The sequence below is a fragment of the Triticum aestivum genome, chromosome 3B, assembly GCF_018294505.1.
Source record: "Triticum aestivum cultivar Chinese Spring chromosome 3B, IWGSC CS RefSeq v2.1, whole genome shotgun sequence".
Lineage (NCBI taxonomy): Eukaryota > Viridiplantae > Streptophyta > Magnoliopsida > Poales > Poaceae > Triticum > Triticum aestivum.
The window spans coordinates 712,889,654-712,890,543 of NC_057801.1; the positions used below are offsets into that span (position 1 = coordinate 712,889,654).

General features: G+C 65.7%; 1 pseudogene; it reads left to right on the forward strand.

The window, feature by feature from the left end:
- Nucleotides 1–210: 210 nt before the first annotated feature.
- LOC123066164 (cysteine proteinase inhibitor 4-like) lies at nt 211–884 on the forward strand (annotated as a pseudogene).
- The last annotated feature ends 6 nt before the right edge of the window (nt 885–890 follow it).

Below are 890 nucleotides of genomic sequence, written 5' to 3' on the forward strand. Positions count from 1 at the left end.
GGCCGCCACGCCCTACGTGTCTCCTGGGCTGCATGCCACCATCTCATCCCTATCCTTCCGTCCCGCCGCGGCGCGGCTCATCTACCCGCCTCTGTATGCGTACCGGCGCACGCCATGCCGTCATGCGATGCATGCACGCCTGCCGCGCGCCGCATCCTTCCAGCAATGCCTTTCCGTTCCGAGCACCGCCCGCAGCACGGCTCTATATATGCCGCCCACGGCACCGCCCACGGCACCGCACACGACACACCTGAGTATTCATCCTCATCAAGGAGCACAGCGTCAGTGCTAAGTAGCATCAGACCACCAGTGATCTAGCTAGGACAGACATAGTGCACGTGAAATGGCTCGGGTGATCGGTGCCTCCACCGCCTGCGCGCTCGTCCTCGTCCTGTTCGTGGCGTGTGCCGCGTCCGCAGCGCGCACAGAACCGCGCGCCGCGCGGCAGCTGTGGGACGACGGGAGGAAGGTGGGGGGAAGGACGGAGGTGACGGACGTGGAGGGCGATAGGGAGGTGCAGTAGCTGGGCCAGTACTCCGTTGAAGAGCACAACCGGCGCCGGGAGGAGGGCTGCGAGGGCGGCGGCGGCGTCTGCGGCCGGCTGGAGTTCTCCCACGTGGTGTCGGCGCAGCGCCAGGTGGTCTCCGGAATCAAGTACTACCTCCGCGTCGCGGCCGCCGAGGAGAACGGCGTCAGCGACGGCCGCGTGTTCGACACCGTGGTGGTCGTCAAGCCCTGGCTCCAGTCCCGCGCGCTGGTCAGGTTCGCGCTGGCCGACTCCAAATGAGCAGCTGCATGCGCGATCGGACGAACTTGCGCGCCAGAGTATGCAATGTACACTCGAATAGCGAAGTGTGAGCTAGAGTTGACCGCCAGAGTATACAGGCGGT